This window comes from Coenobita brevimanus, chromosome 64, assembly GCF_032717465.1.
Source record: "Coenobita brevimanus isolate Jiangsu-jjx chromosome 64, ASM3271746v2, whole genome shotgun sequence".
Classification (NCBI taxonomy): Eukaryota; Metazoa; Arthropoda; class Malacostraca; order Decapoda; family Coenobitidae; genus Coenobita; species Coenobita brevimanus.
The window spans coordinates 2,591,280-2,613,592 of NC_137017.1; the positions used below are offsets into that span (position 1 = coordinate 2,591,280).

A 22,313-nucleotide genomic window follows, 5' to 3' on the forward strand; every position below is an offset into this window, starting at 1 on the left:
CCACAGTTCAAAACGTAAAGGTATGAAAAAAGCGGGTTTTCGGCCGTTGCTAGGCAACGAATACCTGCCTAGCAACCAAAACCTTGCGGACACAGTAGGTCATAGGCTGGTCACTGTGTCCATGTCTGATCAGAATCGATTAAGTCTGAAGGGTAGAGGTGTCTGCCACAATAAAACAAGAGTACAAGAAAGGATGAAAACGCGACTAACAATAAGGGTAGCATGGAGTTGGCCAACACTCAATGTCTTCAGTCTGTGGCCACAATGTATACCGTATTATCCTTAAGTACCGACAAATTACCTTACTGTACTTAATTGCGTGCATTTAACCGAAGACCAAATATACAGCAGCTAGCATAAACAGAGTGCCGGATAACTTTTCATACTGTATTGTCCTCAAAGACGTAAAATTAGCACTGAACAAATGTAGCTATAGTTCTTTCACCATAATTTGGCCCAGATTTTTGTCTTTTTGCAGCTTATTTCACGTAGCTCAGTGGCATAAAAAAAAAAAAAAAAGATACGGCCCTACGACCTTCCTATAACACTTCTTCGCGACTACCATCATATTCTAGTACAATTGCTAAAACTCAGCATTCAGGATGGACAAACGGCAATTTTAGGTCAGGTTAGAGTAGAAAGTGGTATAGTCTAGGGATGTATGGTAATTATAGGACAAGTGAAGGTAAAATGAGTAGACGCTGGATAAAGAGTAGGTTGTCTGGAGTCGTGTGTCATACTGGCAGGATGTGAATGTCGAGCGCCAGTACGGTACTATCTGACACTACAGCTGACACCTCCATAAACGCGTGTGTCACCCTCCGCCCACTCCTTGTTTATCAGTACAATCCACACCACGCCAGCTGCACCACCACATTATATTAACACCAAAACACTCCCCTCCCCCCCTCTATCAATCTAATAATTCATCTACTCATCGATCGATCTAAATCTACATGTCTATCTATCTATCTATCTATATCAATCTTATCTACCTAATTATCTATTACATTCACACACAAACACAGACAGATGAATCCTCTATAAACAAGTGTCCCTCTTTGCTAATCTATACAACCCTCACACCCTTAAACCTCCTCACAACACCACACCCGCTGAATATCACAGTACACGTATCTCAGACCCAATTGACCTTCAGTGCACGGTACTGGATAGTCTTACAATATTTATTTTTAAGTATATAGTACTGTCCTCAGTTACCTATAAAGTAACCTACTGGCCTCATTTAGCTACCAATCAGTACTGTAACCCAAGACATCAAGTAGCTAGAGTTCTTTCACACTAACTTGGCATAAATGTTCGTCTTTTTGCAGTTTATTACGCGTAGCTCACTGGTTGAAAAGGACAATGCTGCGGCCTTGCATCCTTTCCACAGCATTTCTTCAAGACCAGCAGAAAACTTTTAGTCTTAACCTATTTCTAGTAATCAGCATTTAAGATAGAAATATTGCAATTTTTGGGCCGAGTTAATGCAAAAGCAGTATAGTAACCAGAGAATGAGTGCCAATTTGCCTTGTTTTATTTAGATAAATCGTCCTTAATTACTACCGAGGAAAATCATACTTTCCTCAGTAGTCTGCAGATAAGCTCATGGTCTAAATAACCAAAAACCAAATGCAGTCAGTATGTATAAAGTGAGTACCTGGCTGCCTTATGTACCGTATGATACTGTACCGTACTGTCTTCGTATCCCTACCTCTAACCAATGACCCAATGTACCATAGCTATCATGGATGAACAGAGGAGTGGATGGTTCTGTGTGGCAGCTATGGTACATCCTGTCCTCGATGACTGACCCATAATCATACTGTTCTCAATGACGTCAGACAAAACATACAGCCTTCAGCAAATATTCACCGTCATTCCTCTGCAAGTTTTGTCCTTCAATAGCAGTATTACTCATTTCTCCCCAAGTAACACAGTATCCTTCCTTCTGACTGGCCTGCTCCGATGTTAGGCAGGGTAGCTACTTCATACTGCTATCACGTAACAGTCCATATAGGCTAACAGTCCTATTGGACCCAGGATCGAATCCCGGTTGGGGTAAGGAACAGTTTAAGGATCTGATTTTCATGAAAGAAGACTTTACTGATCTACCAGAAGAGCCGCCGACATATCATAAGAATATCCTAGCAAATACCAGTACACCAGTCCTGTATGAGACAGCCCTAGCATGTATTCAATATGGACGGTGGGTGTTAGCGCCGAAGTGGTGACATATGGAGGTGTGTTGGAGGACTAATGGTCCTTGAGATAGGCCCTGTAGCCTTTGCCCAGAGTCGGACACATAGAGAAAAAAAATGCAGAGAAGTGGTGGCCAACTTTTGTTCATGGCTGTAAATAGTTTGAATAAAGGGAGTGCCAAATACCCTTGTGTGTAATAGCATACCTTACCGTCCTAAGTCTTACCCAGCTGCACGTGATGCTAATGTCCTCAGTCTTGCCTACATCTAATCTTATTCTCCTCAATCTTACCTACACCTACTATTACTTTCCTCAATCTTACCTACATTTTCAAATCTTACCAATTTCCGCTATCTCCGGACACTTTTTTTTATTTTTTTATTCCAGGATAAACTTTTCTAAATGGATAGGATAGCTGTACATTTCAATAACCCTTTCTTTACCAGTACATTCAATAACCCCTTCCTTACCACGGAACTCTACTAACCTGAATAAAATCGCCAGCAGTTAGCACGAAAAAAAATGAAATACACATTATCGGTCTGAAGGGAGTTTAACATTTTCTCCTCGTAGTGAAGGACTTAGGCTAATGGAGTTTATAAATATCATCTCCTATTCCAGCTTTTATTTTTCCTTTCGAACCCTTAATAAAGCCGGGTAAACAGCGCAGGAATAAAGATGAAGAGAGTAAGCACTTTTCTCCCTCTTTTGCTAATCAACTCAAGTACAACACCATACCACCTGCAGGACATGACATTAACACCATCTCTCTCTCTCTCTCTCTCTCACACACACACACACACACACACACACACACACACACACAGTCTTACAGTGTCTATGAACAATGACCCTTTTAGAAACGTGGAATGCAGTTACACCCAAAGCTGGCTGGTCCAATAACTGCGAGAGATCCACAACACAAAGTGGAAAATACATCAGTACACACACACACACACACACACACACACACACACACACACACACACCAGTCATATAAACAGATCACAACACACTGGGGTGAGATAAAATCCATGCATTTTGTTCTGGAGTAAGCACCATACAATACATACATATATACGGCACCGTAAGCTACCGCCTGCCTTCATATATACATACACACATACTACAGACACACATACATGCATACTGAAATACATACACACGTGCATATATATATATATATATATATATATATATATATATATATATATATATGTGTGTGTGTGTGTGTGTGTGTGTGTGTGTGTGTGTGTCACTGAGAGAGAGAGAGAGAGCGACGGCGGGGGCGGGAGTAGCAACACTTGGCAAACAAACCAGGTATATACCGGTACAGTAAATCAATGAGACAAGGTGACTCAATCATGGGCTGCCTCTCTCCCTTCTGTACCCTACCTGGCTCCTACTCATTCTCCTAAATGTTACTCAGAACCGCTTTCTAGGTGTCAGAGACGTCGTAGCACCTTTTCCTTGACGATTTATTTTGCATATTACATTGAAGGAAACTAATCCTCTCCATCCGTCACTTAGAGCCCTATTCAAGACAGTGTAGGCTAACCTACACCATTACACCTCTTACTAGGCGAATTCTTCTTAACAGCACACTTAACCAAACTACAGTACGTCCTTCCTAGTAATTAACAAAAGACGTTTGGATGATTTTATAACATTTTTTCTTCATGATTTATTTTCCACAGTGAATCCAAACACTCCCCCCCCCCTCTCTCTCTCTCATATCCTTTATCCCGACTTTTTTTTTTTACTTTTTTTTTGGCACAGAGAAATTTTCAGATTGAGACATTTTCTTTTTAAGTGCAAGGGTTATATATAGCCTTCATTAACATCTTCACAGCATGACCTTTCCCTAAACTAAAAAAAAATAATAATAATAATAATAATAATAATCCATTCGTTCATCATCCAATCCAGTGTTGCCCCATGAGGAGCGTAGGTGCTAGGCAAGTTTGTCCTGACATTTAAGATGAGAGTGACCAGCCTCACTCATCCCTGGGTGGTGTTACGTGCGTAATAAACCCCAACCACCCCTTGGATATAAACAGGCACCGGCTCAATCCCACTGGACCACCAGGCACCATAATTTGGTTATATGGTTACCATACAGCGTAGTAATGGTTTCCTGATATAGGCTATAAGAAACCATTTGGCTTGTCACTCAATGTAGAGCCACCCGTAGACAGATGGATGAGGAAAGAATGAAGGAAAGAACTACATAAGAGGACGGAAGACAAGGAGAGGAAAAGGCATGCATCCGAGAGCTGCACTACATCGAGTGAGTGGATGGTGAGCGCCCCCACCTACCGCTAAATAACAACATTTAATAAAAATAATAATAATAATAATAATAATAAAAATAATAATAATAATAATAATAATAATAATAATACGGTATAAGAAAGTAAGAAAATAGGAAAAATAAAAAATCGCAAGCAAGTAACTAAATGAGAGAAGAGTGATGGGGTTAATATCGACTGTGTGCAGAAGTAGTATAAACTCGTAATTCTCTCTCTCTCTCTCTCTCTCTCTCTCTCTCCAATGTCGACATGGTGTTCCAAGCCTTCGTCCTCTCTCCTGCGTTATTTATGTGTCTTAATAACAACACGGAGTTCACCATTAACACACACTATAATATAAAGGCATGAAGTGGACAAATAAAATCTCATAACTCGCTGAAGGTTAGACATTACGCAAAATCCCACGCCGAGACCACAATTCCGTCACAACCTTGCCGGCCACTCTCCCCCCTCCCTCCCTCCATCACTGGTTTTATCCGGTCGAAACAGCTGACACGGTTTAACTACTTCTAGGTACAGGAGAGGGACGCCTTCAAGTGGTGGCACCGACATGACCGAGCAGCTCCTCTGTCCGGTTATACCACTGTCCCTCAGCCCCCTTCCTACCCCCCAACAGGAGGATGAGCGTAGATTCAGCCTACAGTCCACTCGGCTAACGTTTCGGATCAACCTGGGACGACAAAAACAACAACTACAGCTACTACTACTATTACTACTGTCACCATCATCACCACCACCATTGCTACTACTACTACTACTACTACTACTACTACCACTACTACTACTGCCACCACCACCACCACCACTACTAGTCAAATTAGAGGACTGAATAGACTGTAGTCGCGGAGCAGGACTTTGAGGTTGTCATTATCGTACCCTGGCAACCTACCATTCGAGAGTGCGTCCGATTTCGTATCATATTATACACGAATCATATTATATGCACGAATATATTATACACGAATATTATTATACACGAACATATTATACACGAATCATATTATTATGCACGAATACATTATACACGAATATTATTATACACGAACATATTATACACGAATCATATTATTGTGCACGAATATATTATACACGATAATATGACACACGAATATAAGTATGCACGAATATATTATACACGAATAATATTACACACGAACATATTATACACGAATCTTATTATTATGCACGGATATATTATCCACGAATATTATTATTCACGAACATATTATACACGAATATTATTATACACGAACATATTGTACACGAATCATATTGTTGTTCACGAATATATTATGCACGAATAATATTCCACACGAACATATTATACACGAATCACATGCGTCTGATATTACACGCGAAATCACGCACTTTTGAATCGTAGGTTGCCAGGGCACGATAACAACAACCTCAGAGTCGCGCGCCGCGGCTATAGTAACCAAGGAGACTCATTTTTAGGGCAGGAATAAAGCTGACTAAATTTCATGGAACCACAACATAATATTCAAGCTGTCAGTGGCCCACTTCTGTCAGATAAACACAAATTTACAGTAGAATTAGTGTTGTTTTTGTTAGCATTATAATGTTTAGTTTGCTTCATGTTTACGTCTGTCCGATAGCACGATAACTTTCTCTCTCTCTCTCTCTCTCTCCCTTATCTTTTGTCTGCCTGTCTCGAACCTTTGTGGGAACGACCTTGCTTCTCTTTACGTCTCAGGCTAACTCCTTCTTTCCTTCCCTTTTTTCCTTAATTCCTTCTTTTCTTCGACGTCTCTTTCTTTCCCTATTTCCCCTTCCTCACTTTTTCCCATCCAGTTCCCTTTTCCTTCTCCTAATTCTTTTCACCATTTCCACTCCTTTTCCTTCCTTCTTCCTTTTCACATCCTTCCCTCTTCTCCCTCCCTGTTCTTTTCAGCATTTCCTCCCTTCCTGCCATTATCTCCTTCGTCCCCTCCTTTTCTCCCCTCCTTGCCAGTCCTCGTACCCTCTCCCCCCCTCCTCTCCTCCCCCTACGACTCCCCCCTTCATTTCCTCCCCCTACCCTTCCCCATCCTCTCTGCACAAGGGCCAATTTAAATCCCAACTCCAGTACGAACTGACGTTCAAACTCAAGTGCCAACTCAGGTCCCAACACAGTTACCAAACGCAAGTACCAACTTAAGTCTTAACACAAGTACCAGCTCAAGTCATAACTCAAGCATTAACTTAGTCCCAACTCAAGCGGAAACTTAAGTATCAGCTCAAGCGTCCCAACCCAAGCGCCAACCTAAGTCCCAACTCAAGTGCCAACGTAAATTACAACTCAAGTGTCAACTTAAGTCCCAACTAATGAATCAACTTAAGTGCCAACTCTAGTGACAACGTGCCAACTCAGGTACGAACATTAATCCCAACTCAAGTGAAACCCTAAGTGCCAACTCAAGTGCCAACTTGGGTCAAAACTCAAGCGCCAACGAAGGTCCCAACTCAAGTGCCAACCCATGTCTCAACTCAAGCGCCAACCTTAGTCCCAACTCAAGCACCAGCTTAATCACAACTCACGGGTCAGCATAGGTCCCAACTCAAGTGTCAACGTTAGCTCCAACTCAAGTGCCAACGTAAGTGTCAACGAAAGCTCCAACTAGTGCCAACGTAAATGCCAACTCAAGAGCTAACTTAAGTGCCAACTAAAGCGCCAACTTATGTTGCAACTCAAGCGCAAACATATCTCCCAACTCAAGTGACAACATAAGTGCCAACTCAAGTGACAACACAAGTGCCAACTCAAGTGACAACATAAGTGCCAACTCAAGTGACAAAATAAGTGCCAACTCAAGTGACAAAATAAGTGCCAGCTCAAACGTCAACTCAGGTCCAAACTCATGCGCCAGCTTGGGTCTTAGCTTAAGTTACAACTTAAGTCCCAACTCAAGCTCCATCATATTTCATCTCAAGCGGAAACTCAAGTCCCAATTCAAGCACCATCTTTAGTCCCAACGAAAGGGCGAGCTTACGTCCCAACTCAAGCATCAACTGAAGTTCCAATTCAAGCACGAGCTTAAGTCCCAACTCAAGCGCCACCTTAAGTCCAAACTTAACTGCCAACTTAAGTGCCAAATAAAGTGCTATCGTAAATGATAAGTGCAAATGTAAGTGCCAGTTCAAGTGTCAACTTAAGTGCCAACTCAAATGCAAACTTAAGAGAAAACTCAAATGCCAACTTAAGTGCAAACTCACGTGGTGACGTAAGTGCCAATTCAAATGTTAAGCTCCGACCAAAGTGCCAAATTAAGTTCAAAAATAAGTGCCAACTTAAATCCTAAGACAAGTGCCAACTTAAGTCCTAAAACAAGTGCCAACTTATATCCAACACAAGCGCCAATTTAAATCCCAACTCAAGTACCAACTATAGCTCAAACTCAAGTGTCAACTCAAGTCCCAACACAGGTACTACTTGGGCCCAAACACAAGTACCAACTGAAGTCCTAACACAAGTACGAGCTCAAGTCCTAACTCAAGCGCTAACTTAAGTCCCAACTCAAGTGCCAACTAAGATCCCAACTCATGCGTCAACTTGTCCCAATCCAAGCACCAACTTAAGTTCCAACTCAAGCACCAACTGAAGTCCCAACTCAAGTGCCAACTGAAGTCCCAACTCAAGTGCCAACGTAAGTCACAACTCAAGTGCCAACGTAAGTTACAACTCAAGCACCAACTTAAGTCCCAGTTCACAAGTCAACTCACGTCCCAACTAAAGCGCCAACTTACGCTGCATCTCAAGCACCAACATTAATCCCAACTCAGGTGAAACCTTAAGTGCCAACTTAGGTCAAAACTCAAGCGCCAATGTAGATCCCAACTCAAGCGCGTACTTAAGTTCCAACTCAAGCGCCAACTTATGTCCAACTCAGGCGCCAACCTAAGTTCCAACTCAAGCTCTAAAATACGTCTCAACTCAAGCACCAACTTCAGTCCCAACTCAGGCGCCAACTTAAGTCCCAACTCAAGCGCCAACTTAAGTCCCTACTTAAGCGCCAACTTAAGTCCCTACTCAAACGCCAACTTAAGTCCCAACTCAAGCGCCAACCTAAGTCCCAACTCAAGCGCCAACCTAAGTCCCAACTCAAGCGCCAACTTAAGTCCCGATTCAAGCGTAAACTTAAGTCCCAACTCAAGCGCGAACTTAAGTCCCAACTCAAGAACCAACTTAAATCCCAACTCAAGCGCCAACTTAAGTCCCAACTCAAGCGCCAACTTAAGTCCCAACCCAAGCGCCAACTAAAGTCCCAAGTCAAGAGCGAACTTAGTTCGAACTTGTCCCAATTTAAGTGCCAACTTCAAGTGCCTCAAGTGGCACTCAGATTGCACCTATGTGGAAGTTTTCTACTTCAGTGCCACTTAAGTTCAAGTTCCACTTAAGTGCCACTTAAGTTCAAGTTCCACTTAAGTGCCACTGAAGTTCCACTCAAGTTCCACTCAAGTTCCTCTTAAGTGGCACTTAAGTACAACTTAAGTGGCACTTAAGTGGAACTTAAGTGGCACTTAAGTAGTTCCACTTAAGTTCCACTTAAGTTTCACTTAAGTACCACTTAAGTGGAACTTGAACTTAGTGAAACTTAAGTAGAACTCTTCCGGATAGGTGCCATCTGAGTGCCACTTTAGGCACTTAAGTTGGCACTCAAACTGGGACAAGTTGGAACTAAGTTGGCATTTGAGTTGGGACTTTAGTTGGCGCTTGAGTTGGGACTTAAGTTGGCGCTTGAGTTGGAATTTCAGTTGGCGCGTCAGTTGGGACTTAAGTTGGCGCTTGAGTTGGGACTTATGTTGGCGCATGAGTTGGGACTTATGTTGGCGCTTGAGTTGGGACTTATGTTGGCGCTTGAGTTGGGACTTATGTTGGCGCTTGAGTTGGGAATTAAGTTGGTGCTTGAGTTGGGAGCTACTTTGGCACTTGAGTTTGGACTTAGGTTGGCGCTTGAGTTGGGACGTAGGTTGGAGCTTGAGTTGGGACTTAACTTGGCGCTTGAGTTGGGACTTAGGTTGGTGCTTGTGTTGGGACTTAAGTTGGTGCTTGAGTAGGGACTTAAGTTGGCGCTTGAGTTGGGACTTAAGTTGGCACTTGAATTGGGACTTGAGTTGGGATCTACTTTGGTGCTTGAGTTGGGACTTAGGTTGTCGCTTGAGTTGGGACTTAAGTTGGTGCTTGAGTTGGGAATTAGTTTGGCGCTTGAGTTAGGACTTAAGTTGGCGCTTGAGTTGGGACTTAAGTTTTCGCTTGAGTTGGGACTTAGGTTGGCGCTTGAGTTGGGACTTAAGTTGGCGCTTGAGTCGTGACTTAAGTTGGCGCTTGATTTGGGACTTGAGTTGGCGCTTGAGTTATGACTCAAAGTTCGCGCTTGAGTTAGGACTTAGGTTGGCGCTTGAGTTTTTACTTAAGTTGGCGCTTGAGTTGGGGCTTAAGTTCACGCTTGAGTTAGGATTCAAGTTGGCGCTTGAGTTGGGACTTAAGTTGGGACTTAAGTTGGTGCTTCAGTTGGGACTTAAGTTGGTGCTTGAGTTTGGAGCTACTTTGGCACTTGAGTTGAGACTTAGGTTGGCGCTTGAGTTGGGACTTAGGTTGACGCTTGAGTTGGGACCTAAGTTGGCGCTTGAGTTGGGGCTTAGGTTGGTGCTTGTGTTAGGACTGAAGTTGGTGCTTGAGTTGGGACTTAAGTTGGCGCTTGAGTTGGGGCTTAAGTTGGGGCTTGAGTTGGGACCTACTTTGGCGCTTGAGTTGGGACTTAGGTTGGCGCTTGAATTGGGATTTAGGTTGTCGCTTGAGTTGGGACTTAAGTTGGTGCTTGAGTTGGGACTTAGGTTGGCTCTTAAGTTAGGACTTAAGTTGGCGCTTGAATTGGGAATTAAGTTTTCGCTTGAGTTGGGACTTAGGTTAGCGCTCGTGTTCGGACTTAAGTTGGCGCTTAATTTGGGACTTAAGTTGGCACTTGAGTTAGGACTCAAAGTTTGCGCTTGACTCGGGACTTAAGGTCGCGCTTGGGTTGAGGTTTAAGTTTGCAATTGAGTTGAGACTTATGTTGGAACGCTTGAGTTGGGACTTAAGTTCGCGCTTGAGCTTGGACCTACGTTGGCGCTTGAGTTTTTACCCAAGTTGGCACTAAGGTTTCACTTGAGTTGGGATTAATGTTGGTGCTTGAGATGCAGCATAAGTTGGCGCATGAGTTGGGACTTGAGTTGACTCGTGATTTGAGATTTATGTTGGTGCATGAGTCGTTACTTGCGTTGGCACTTGAGTTGTAACTTACGTTGGCACTTGAGTTGGGACTTTAGTTGGTGCTTGAGTTGGGACTTCAGTTGGTGCTTGAGTTGGGACTTCAGTTGGTGCTTGAATTCAAGTGCCAACGTAAGTAACAACTCAAGTGCCAACGTAAGTTACAACTCAAGCACCAATTTAGGTCCCAGTTCACAAGTCAACTCAAGTCCCAACTCAAGCGCCAACTTATGCTGCATCTCAAGCACCAACATTAATCCCAACTCAGGTGAAACCTAAAGTGCCAACTTGGGTCAAAACTCAAGCACCAACTCAGGTCCCAACTCAGGTACCAAACGCAAGTACCAACTGAAGTCTTAACACAAGTACCAACTCAAGTCATAACTCAAGCGGTAACTTAGTCTCGACTCAAGCAACAACTTAAGTATCAACTCAAGCGTCAAATGAATTCCCAATTCAAGTGCCAACATAACTTACAACTCAAGTGCCAACTTAAGTCCCAACTCATGAATTAACTAAAGTGCCAACTCAAGTGACAACGTGCCAACTTAAGTACGAATATTAATCCCAACTCAAGTGCCAACCCATGTCTCAACTCAAGCGCTAACCTCAGTCCCAACTCAAGCATCAGCTTAATCACAACTCAAGGATCAGCATAGGTCCCAACTCAATTGCCAACGTAAGCTCCAACTCAAGTGCCAACATAAGTGCCAACGTAAGCGCCAACCCAAGTGCTGACGTAAGTTTCAACGTAAATCCAACTCAAGTGCCAACGTAAGTGCCAACTCAAGAACTAACTTAAGTGCCAACTAAAGCGCCAACTTATGTTGTAACTTAAGAGCAAACGTAACTCCCAACTCAAGTGACAACATCAGTGCCAACTCAAGTGACAACACAAGTGCCAACTCAAGTGACAAAATAAGTGCCAACTCAAATGCCAACTCTGGTCCCAACTCAAGCGCCAACTTAATTCCCAACTCAAGCGGCAACCTAAGTCCCAACTCAAGCGCGAACTTAAGTCCCAACTCAAGCGCCAACTTAAGTTCCAACTCAAGCGCCAACTTAAGTTCCAACTCAAGCGCCAACTTAAGTTCCAACTCAAGCGCCAACTTAAGTCCCAACTCAAGCACCAACTTAAGTCACAACTCAAGCGCCAACCTAAGTCCCAATTCAAGCGCCATCTTAGGTCCCATCTGAAGCCTCAACTTAAGTTCCAACTCAAACGCCAACTTAAATCCCAACTCAAGCGCCAACTTAAGTCCCAACTCAAGCACCAACTTATGTCCCAGCTCAAGTGCCAACCTATGACCGAACTCAAGCGCAAACTTAAAGACTCATCTCAAGTTCCAACTAAAGTCCCAACTCAAGTGCCAACTTAGTTCCCAACTTGTCCCAATTTAAGTGCCAACTTAAGTGCCTCAAGTGGCACTCAGGTGGCACCTATGTGGAAGTGTTCTACTTAAGTGTCACTTAAGTTCAAGTTCCACTTAAGTGCCACTTGAGTGGAACTTGAGTGGCACTTAAGTGGAACTTGATCTTAAGCAGCAGTTAAGTAGAACACACACACACACACACACACACACACACACACACACACACACACATACATTCTCTCTCTCTCTCTCTCTCCCCTAACCAACAAAGATTCAAGGGTGAATTTGCATCTGTAATTACTTAAGCTTTACGAATTATTTTTTTTATGCATGGAAGAAGGAACCAAAGGCCAGAAGTCCGCACGATTTCTCCCTCCCAGAAATTAAATACATTAATAAGAGGGCTGAATTCAGGATGTGTTCATTTGGAGATGCCTGGATGCACTGCGTTTGAAAGACTGGAGGTCATAGGCAGTAGGAAATACAGAGGAAGGCAGTTCCAGAGTTGACCTGTTGCATACATGGAGGACTGGGAGTAAATCGTATAGAAAAAGAGATGAGAGCAGGGTTGGAGTAATTGTAATTGTTATTTAACTGAAATGTAATTATTTAGAAATATTGTAATTGTAATCATAATTGTAATTAAAAGTAAAATTGAAATAATGAATTGTAATTGTAATTAATTGAAAAGTTAATTGTAATTAAATTGGTATTATGAGAGGGAAGGAGAGTGGTAGTGGTAAGTTTATCCCATACCCAGCTGTCATTATGCGATTAAGATGCCACAGGATTAACCCAGCTAAGCCGCGTTTTGACAGTTCTCCTGCCTTTGTCCTCAACACTCTAATGGCACCTGACTCACCTGAGTCGAGGCCACCGAGAAAAGTGGCCTGGGTTGAGCTGGGTTGTGATAATTTTGATGGTCGACACACAGCATTTAACACTGCATCTGCCTATGAGGAAATTGTCAATCGGTTCAGTATTCAAGGGAAAGTAAAGAAAGTTGTAGCTGATGATGCATCTTAATGGTGAAAGTATTTGACATTTCCTTCCCAAGTTTCTACATAGATCAGAAGCAAGAGGAGGCTGGAAATTCGTGTGACCCCAACATCGCTGATGAGGATATTTGCTTTGAAGATGTTCTGATTTTCCTTCCTCAAAGAATGGGAGGTTTTGCCCGGCCTTTAGTTCCTTGTTCCTTGCATTAAGGAAGAAAAAAATACTCAGCAACTTCCTTGTCTTCCTTCTCAACGCAGTCCACATCCAAACAGTTTCAGATCTGTAATAAGATAGTGACCCAAATATCTTTACTTCGTTATCTAAAAATTGTCTGAACTTCTCTATGGATCCTTGATTTATTATTTATTATTAGGTGTGAATATTGTTAGGTTTATGAAAGAAATGATTCATTGTGTGTGTGTGTGTGTGTGTGTGTGTGTGTGTGTGTGTGTGTGTGTGTGTGTGTGTGTGTGTGTTATTTTTAGCGCATTTAATCAGGCAGATTCCCAACTATCAGCTCAGTTGATGGCCATACCACCAACCACCACCACCACCACAACTGCGACTACTACTACTACTATTACACACTGATAACGTAGTATTCATCGTAATCAGGCTAATAACATACGATTATATTCAATTTAAGAAGAGTAATTTGTGAAGGGTTTAATCACGACTATAAATTGCCCCTTCACTCTGAAAATCTATTCTGAGCTGAATAATCTGGAGAGGGCAGTTTGTCTTGGAATTTATAATCGACTTATCTGTGTACAGAGGGACAAAACCTGGCTTACATCTGCACTTTCCGATGATCTGTTGCGATCAATAATCCTTTTACACGCGCGACTCCCAACTCATAAAGCACTATTACAACACGTCCTACCCTCATGGCTATATGTGGTTTGTCTGGCAAGGTCTCATTAGGTTCACAGTTCACACAGTTTCAAGATGGTAAAAAAGTAAATAAATAAATAAATAAATAAATAAATAAAAACGCAACTGCACATTCGCTAAAAAAAGAAAAAGAAAAAAAAAAGGGAGATCAATGGTTTCATAATAAGCGCATACTGCAGCATTCTTTTCTTATTAAGGTACATATTTTTGACTTGATGGCAACAATAATTCGTATGATACATGAAGTTCATTATTTATGCTGTATTGTAAAGAGAAAAAAAAAAGGCATACACTTTCATGGAAAATCACAGGAGACTATTTTCCAACTCTCCGTCCACTGTTGCAAAATGTAAAGACGGGAAAGTTCCAGGCACAAATTTCCAGCAAGTGTAGGTTACATTCTTGCCCGTCACTCCTATCCCCCACCCCCTCCCATTACAACACCGGTTTCAGCCGCCACTAGCAACGTATGCCGTCCACGTTTGTCTTTCATTTATTTGTATGTATTTACTCATTTATTAATTATTTACTCATCTGGCTTCATATACTTTTTCCTGGGAATTATTCTTGTCTGGATGTGGTCTGTGACAAAAGTTCGCCTTTTTTTTTCCCACTTCGTCTACTTCACACCTGGGACATGTTCGTCATTTTCTCACCCGACGCTTCCTATTAGAGATTCATTATTGGCAGGGAAATATACAAATCCTTTCTAAGCGTAGGAAGAATAGCCGGCAGAGGAAACAGAAGTACGGTAAAAGCGGTGAAATACTAGGGGGAACTTTAATCCTTGACTGAACATAGCATGGCTCACACCTGCAGTTTCTGACACACAGTAAGATTTTCATGGCTATTTGTTGTCCACTGTATAGCTCTGATGCAGGAATTACGTTCATTTCTCTCTCTCATAACGTACTAGTTTTATCGTATTTTCATCTGGTCCAAAAACGTGGAGCAGGAAAAAGAAAAAAAAAAAATCCTGGTGTAATTCAAATATCGACCCGACTATTTTCGTGCTGCTCCCTTCCCTCTCTCCTGCTTGTCACTTCCTCTTCCTCTTTCCTTCGCTTTTACCAAAACCTCACACAACTCTGCTTCTTCTTCTTTTTCCTCTTCTTATCTCTCTCTCCCCTTCCTTCTACACCTTCAATCTTAAGCTGGGGTAAGGAATAGTTTGATGGTTTGAATTTCGTTAGAAAGACTAAACTGATTATCCAAAAGACCTTCCAGTATGTCATTAAAACACCCCTGACAGCAATATCACAGCATTCCTAAATCAGAGAGCCCTAGTACGGTACGGTACCAGGTATGTATTCAATAAGATATCAGCGCCGAAATGGTGACATGTGATGGAGTGTGACATGCAAGAGGACTGCTGGGTCTTAGAGAACGATTGATCAAGTCTACCCCCACGGTCGGACAATAATTTGATGACATTCTATAGTTCCATTTTATTCTTGCTAAATACAGACGATTTTATTCAGCTTACAAGACACTCTTCAAACAGGATCCGTCACTTACTCCTTCACTACAAAAATTCTCACCTAAGCAGAATAAAACGGTCCAAAAATAGCAAGAATACATGCAAAGACATCTTGGTAGTGAAGGTTGCAAGCCTCCTAACGCTGCTTCTTCATCTTTCCTTCCTTCCATATCCTTCATTCCCTATTTCGTCTTTCCGCAGCATCCCGACCTTTAGTTTATTCCCCTGTGTTTATTCCCCTGTTTCCCTCCATCCCTTTCCTTTACCAACAATTTCCTGGTTTCTTCCTCTCTTTTCCATCCTTCCACACATCATTCCCAATTCCTTTTTCCACTAACCTGCCAAACCTTTTGATTATCCCTTTCCTTCTTTCCCTTCATACTTTCTCTTCTATACTCCTCCTGTCCATAGCCAATCAAACCTCTCTCTCTCTCTCTCTCTCTCTCTCTCTCTCTCTCTTTCTCTCTCTCTCTCTCTCCAGCTCCTTCCTTCCACATAGCTATGCCCTGATCATTATAAACTCCATTATTTTTTTCCTTTTTTTTTTAGGAGGGGCCATATTACCCTCATTTCACAGTAGGCTAATACCAGTAGCCAATAAAATACAAAAGGTCGCTTCTAAATGTAATAATAATAATAATAATAATAATAATAATAATAATATGATCAGTTCGGTTTCTTTAGTAATACAATACTATCATACCCAGTAAAGGAGTATATCTGGCTGGATTAAATTCCATGCCTGCTGCCTATCTTCCCCCCACCTCCTTCCCAATCTCCCACCCTCCTGCCTTCCACTTTCCTTCCCTGTTTTCCTTCGTCCAACTCGCCGCCCCTTTCTCCCCAACCCACCAACTTCCCTATCTTCATTCCGCCGTCCTTCTGTCTCACAGAATCCATACAACCTACGTATCTCCCACCCACCTCATTTCCTCCAAACTTCTCTCCATTCATCTCTCTCTCTCTCTCTCTCTCTCTCTCTCTCTCTCTCTCTCTCTCTCTCTCTCTCTCACACACACACACACACACACACACACACACACACACACACACACACACACACACACACACCCTTACCGTTCTTCCTTCCTTCACACCCGTCGCCCCCTTCTCCCTCTTCCATCCTCTCTCCACCCTCCTTCCCTCTCTCTCATCTTCCATCCACCCATCCTGTCATCCTTTCACTCTCTCTCCATATAACGTTATCTCACTTTATTTCCATCCACCCACCCACTCACCTCCCGTCACCTTTCCACCCTCTCTCCCTCTTCCCAAACCCAGACAACAAAGACCTTCACTGACCTTAGGAGATGAGCTTGCTGAGTGACCTTCAAGACAACACCACCTGTCTGCCGATAACGGGTGGGTGGTGACGTCGATGTGTGACCTTGTTTCATTAAGGTCACCCGTCACCTTTTTCGATTAAACACAGCCTCTTCGACCGGTGACCTTTTTTTTTCAGTTCGTTCTGTTTATACACTGTCTTCTTGTGACCTTGTTCTATCCGTCACTTTTATACCGTACGCTATTTTTTTATCTCAATTATGTTATTATATTATTTTCTTATGATCTTACTTCACATGTCACCTTTTTGTTATACACAAGGTTTTTTACACTGTGGTCTTTTCCAGTATCTTTTGTTTTTCTACGTTTTTTTTCTTGTGACTGATTCACTCGTCACATCTTTTTCATTTAATGCACTGAATCTTGTACATACGATTTTTTACATTTCAGTCTGCTTCTTTCAGTTTATCTGTGTGTCTCTTTTTTTACGTGTGCTAGTGACCCTGCTCCACACTTGTTTTTTTTTCCCCGCAGCCTCTTTGAAGTGTGACCCTTTTTCAGTTTGTTGTTTTTATGTTTGTTCTATCGGTAACTATTCTGGGAGAGCATTTTTTTGTTTCAACAACCCACAATTCGGAGGGAGTTAAATGTGTCAATCCATCATAGTTTCACATCCTTAGCAATTTCTTCTCTATCACTTCCAAATATATTTTTCAACAATTTCCTTTCTTTCACATATTTTTTTTTAATCATCCGATACTTAAAAATTTCCCAAGCTTTTTTTTAATATAACTCACACTTTTTCAAAACACCTTATCACTTAGATATTTAGTAGAGCGCTCTTTTTTTCCACCACTCATTCACAGCACTAGTGACGTAATCTTGAGACGACTGTAATTTGAGCTGGAGACTGAGGAGAGCTGGAGCGTTGAAGAGCTGGCTGGCTGGTTGGTGCTGGTGGCCAAGTCTCCTGATATTTACAACTTACCTGCAATGAGAAAAGGTAAAGGGAGATGAGTGGAATAACAGGTGGTGGAAATGTAAAAATTAAATCGCGCATATTGAAGTTTTGCTGACTGTCTGAAGCGAATCTCTTCACGTATAAGTGGGAATTAAATACTGCTATGTGTACGTGCATATCTATCTACCTATCTATCTACACACACACACACACACACACACACACACACACACACACACACACGTCGAGATAGGCCTTGTTTTCAGCTGCCACCAGACGATTTAATTCAGCTGAGAAAAACCCATCAGTCTACAATCTATTGGGTCCCACGCTCATGTCGGATCAGCCTAGGGTAAGATGGAGACAGGAAGGATCAGAGAGAGGGTGTGGAACTGTTTGGTGTGTGGAACTGACTTACAATGTGTGTGTGTGTGTGTGTGTGTGTGTGTGTGTGTGTGTGTGTGTGTGTGTGTGTGTGTGTGTGTGTGTGTGAGAGAGAGAAAGAGAGAGAGGGGGGGGCTTATCCAGGATTTCACCAAGGGGAAAGGGTGGGGGAAGGACGAGAGAAAAACTACTCAACCTTTTTTTTTTTTTTTACATTGTTCTTCCCATCCCCAGACGATTTTTTTTACCCTGCTGGCGACCTATCAAACTGGTGGGGTTAAATATAGCCTTTATCAACCCTTCAGTATCATAGGTATTTTCCTTAACTGAATAAATCGTCCGGAAGCGGCAAGAATAAATTACAAAAAGAGGTCATCCAAATGAACTAATAACGCTTTCAATACCGTAATGCCTTTTTCATTCCGATTACCTTACATGTGATTTTACTTAGATAAGATGGGCCCCCTGATGGTGAAAAGGTTAATGAAAGTACTGCAGCATAATAAATAAACAACTAAATGAATAATAATAATAATAATAATAATAATAAAACAATAAGAAGAAGACGAATACCAGTAGTAGTAATAATAATAATAATAATAATAATAATAATAATAATAATAATAAAAACATAAAAGACGTGATAATGATACTCCACGCCAATTAAGCCTCCCATTATTCAGGCATCGGTAGTTTAAACCCCTTCCATCCGAGGACGTATTATTAACATTTCATTCATCTTCATACCGGACGATTTTCCTCAGCTTACAAGGACCTCTCACACTGGACGGGCTATTGAAGGCTGTACGTAACCCCTTCATGTTCAGGATGCCTCTCGTAAACTGAATAAAATCGTCTGGTGGAAACATAATCAAAGAAAAAAACATACGAAAAAGAAAGACGAAAAAGTCACTGGTATGAAGAAGCTTATGAAGTCTATGGATTTTCAATTATACTTCTGGAAATTAACCTTTCTCTCTCTCTCTCTCTCCCTCTCTCTCTCTCTCTCTCTCTCTCTCTCCGGTTGATTAAATTCCAGCATCTGCTCCCACCCGACCTTTAAAGGCTTTACCTCGAATATATCCGCATCGGAAATAGTTATCTATCTATCTATCAGTCCGTATTTCAATCAATCACTCAATTCATCTATCTATCAATCTATCTATCTGTCTACCTATCCATAAATTACTCATCATTCTACCCAGCAGTATAGTTTTATCCATATTCCAGGGGTTATCCATGCTGGCTGCCAAAATACAGAGTGAGAGAGAGAGAGAGAGAGAGAGAGAGATACATACACGAGTATATACCAACTGATGGTACGGTAGCATATGGAATTCAGTCACTCCTTATAATAAAAAAAAGTGCCAAGAACCATTCCATTCATACAAATGGCTACCGTAACCGGGACGTGAAATGGAGAGAGGGCAGCTTGATGGCGAAGAAGAGGAAAATATAAAAGGGGTACGTTTGTGGCCTTGGTTACCACAGTTCAAGTACTTGCTTCATTCTCTCATCATTTACTTCAATTTCGCCCTTTCATTGCCACATCTGCTTCGCCCCTTCAACCCTACGACGTATTTTTCTTTATTCAATCCACCATCAGACGAATCTATTAAAATTCCAAATAACTGGCAAGAATGAAAGGGTTATTTAAGGCTACAACTAAGTTTGAGAAGTCCTCAACTGGATCGTCTTGAGGCACCGTAGCATGCATAAAATAAAAAGTACTTCATCGAACTGAAGGGGTTATATAATCTCTTTAATACAATGACGACTTTCGAAAAATCGCAGTTTATTCCTGCTAACTTCCATACGATTTTTTAAACTTTAAGAGGGATTTCTTAAAGAGAGGGACGCATGGAATAATGAAGACCTAGCAGCAAACCATAATGTGGTTTTATGGCACTGTAGGTGTAAAGGGAAAATAAAGGTCGGAAGAAACACGGTAATATCAAGATGAGAGGTACGACAGAGAAGCAGAAGAGGACAGTAAAGAGAGAAAGACTGGAGACAAAAAGGTCCCTGTCAGTCGCCTCTTACGACAAACAGGGATACTGGGGAAGAATTCTGCCCCCACCCCTCCCCAAGGAGGTCTTAAAGGGAAGTGGTTACTGGAGGCGATACATAAAACTCGTTCAGCACAAAGTCTCTCTAAAAGTGAACGTAATCGTTTGGTGGTAGGCTAGCCCGAGAAAAACTACGTCATCAGACTGAAGGGGTAATAAAACTGGCCTTCGCTGTCCCTTGAAGGCGCCCTTTAGATACAAACTGGCACACCCCTTAACCCTTTCACCGCATTTTTTTTTTTTTTTTGCTTATTCTCACAACTTCCAGAATCCAAACTTCATTCAACTCAGGAAAGACCTCTCGTCCATCTCAGAAAAGACCTCTCGTGTTGAAGACGAGTAATGGTGCATATATACCAGCATAACCTTTCCAGTACAAAAAAAAAAAAATCCTTAGATGAACAAATTAGACGTCCTCGGGATGAAGGGGTTGAGTAATATAACAAAGACTTATTACATTTTAGTTTTCTATTATGTACGGCCAATATACAAAATTTTGTGACTATTGTGCGTTTTGCTTATTTTAATATTACAGTAATGGAAGAAAAAAATGTAATATACTGATACAAACAAGTATGGGAAACGGTACTTATAATTAACGACACTCCCTCGAGGGTTTGCGTCCTCTTTTCAATGTAGTTTTGCTGCCTCCGGACGATTTTATTCAGCTTATATGAGACTTCACGACCAGGAGAGGTTAGATATTGCATTCATTAACAATCTTCACTAGACCACCTTCACAATGACACGGTCAAAAACTGACCACTTTCCATCTTGAATATTCGGTTGTTGCGATAGATTAACTTTAGAGTGTGATACTAGTCACGAAGGAGTGCTATGACAAGGTAGAAGCCCCGGAGTATGTTTATTTCTGCCAATGAGCTACGTGAATTAAGCTTAGAAAAATAAAAGGAGAAGACGTCGGCCAAGTTAACGTGAAAGTAGCGTAGTACACATCTTTCCAGAAACTGATCACCGATGGACAATAATAATAATAATAATAATAATAATAATAATAATAATAATAATAATAATAATAATAATAGTAAAGTACAGAATAGCTACATCACCAGTTTCAAAGGTTAAAAAAAATCCATGTATGTGCCACTGGTCTAGCATTATTCAGAATTAAATCAGTTCGGGGAGGCGGTGGCTGAATCGGTAGAGAGGCGGCTTGCAGTCCTGATGGACCCAGGTTCGAATCCTGGCTGGGGCAGAGGACAGTTTAAGGATTTGAATTTTATTAAAAAGCAGACTTTCCTGATCTACCAGATGACCTGCCGACATGTCGTAAAAATACCCCCGCTAATACCAATACACCAGTCCTGTATGAGACAGCCCTAGCATGTATTCAATATGGACGGTGGGTGTTAGCGCCGAAGTGGTGACATGTGGAGGTGTAGGAGGAATAATGGGCCTTGGGATAGGCTACTGCCCCCAAGATATAGGCCTTGAAGCCTTTGCCCAGAGTCGGACACACACACACACACACACACACACACACACACACACAAAACTACCGGTATAAAAGGCAACTGATGCGAGAGAAAAATGTAATCAACTTCCTCTCCCGATACATGAGCTGTGTTGTCTGTCCATCCCATCTCAGTCACCCCAACGAGGATCATCTCTCTCTCTCTCTCTCTCTCTCTCTCTCTCTCTCTGTAATGCAGTACGATCCAATGTCTCTCTTACTCGCTCGACACCATCAGGAGACGCAGGTGCTATTCACATAAGCCCTCTACGGAATTCGTAGTTGAAGCGTGGAGTTCTGATTGCTGGCAAATTCTTATCAACTGCTCGAAAGAGAGTAGGTAAACCATTCCTTAACCCGTACCGGGAGGCAGTGGCCAAATCAGTAGAGAGGTGCCTGCAGTCTTAATGGACCCTGGTCTGAATCCCGGCTGGGGCAAGGAATACTTTAAGGATTTGAATTTCATGGAAAGCAAACATTACTGATCTACCAGACTTGTAAAAATACCCCCGCTAATACCAAAACACCTGTCTTACATGAAACAGCTCTAGAATGTATTCAATATGAACTGTTGGTATTAGCGCCGAAGTTGTGACATGTGGAGGTGCTGTGAAGCCTATGCCAAGAGTCAGAC

The 22,313-nt window shown here is 41.9% G+C and overlaps 1 protein-coding gene and 1 long non-coding RNA gene across 2 annotated transcripts in view; both read right to left on the reverse strand.

Annotated features, from left to right (window-relative positions):
• LOC145404595 (kinase D-interacting substrate of 220 kDa B-like) overlaps positions 1–17,019 on the reverse strand; it is a 623,448-nt gene extending 606,429 nt beyond the window's left edge. Inside the window, exon 1 of the mRNA XM_080276114.1 lies at positions 16,810–17,019. The gene's annotated coding sequence lies outside the window, so the exon portion shown is untranslated. The remainder of the gene's footprint in view (positions 1–16,809) is intronic.
• A 286-nt stretch (positions 17,020–17,305) lies between these two features.
• LOC145404622 (uncharacterized) overlaps positions 17,306–22,313 on the reverse strand; it is a 51,012-nt gene continuing 46,004 nt past the window's right edge. The window contains exon 2 of the long non-coding RNA XR_013898212.1: positions 17,306–17,779. This is a non-coding gene — a long non-coding RNA (uncharacterized LOC145404622). The remainder of the gene's footprint in view (positions 17,780–22,313) is intronic.